The following is a 574-nucleotide window of genomic DNA, read 5'->3' on the forward strand; positions in this document are numbered from 1 at the left end:
CTGAAATTCCTCAAATAAATTATTATCATGGAGAAAATCACACAGCTGGTCTGCGACTACTTTCTCAAGGATCCATTTAGCTTTGCTTGCACTCACTGACAGGTGAACAAAGGGTTGAATGGTCATAACATAATTGTTTCTTCAGCTTCACACACTTTTAGAGGTAGAACAATCTTTCAGCAGTCATATAACTTACTCACTGGTATTTGTCTCTGTACTCATACACAAACTTACCTCTCCTGAGCTGCGCATACTGTATAGGACCGCGATGGAATGCTTTAGGGGTTCACTGCCTGGCTTACGGGCCAAGTAACTTGCGCTGTGCCTGACTCAGTAAGTCAAATTACATTGGGCCGTTCAATACGGATATTCGACTATTCGTTCAAACATATAGAGTTTGAGAGCTTGAATGGGTTCAGCGGGACGTGTGTGACAGCGACTTTCACATGATAAAGTAAATAAACTAACTATGCTAACAACAGGTTGCCAGAGTGCAACAACTTTTTTTTGCTGACACTAGATATCAAACAAAAGCCCGAGACTGTATCATAGTAGTTGCTGTGAGCTGTGAATT

The sequence above is a fragment of the Epinephelus moara genome, chromosome 24 (genome assembly GCF_006386435.1).
Source record: "Epinephelus moara isolate mb chromosome 24, YSFRI_EMoa_1.0, whole genome shotgun sequence".
Classification (NCBI taxonomy): domain Eukaryota; kingdom Metazoa; phylum Chordata; class Actinopteri; order Perciformes; family Serranidae; genus Epinephelus; species Epinephelus moara.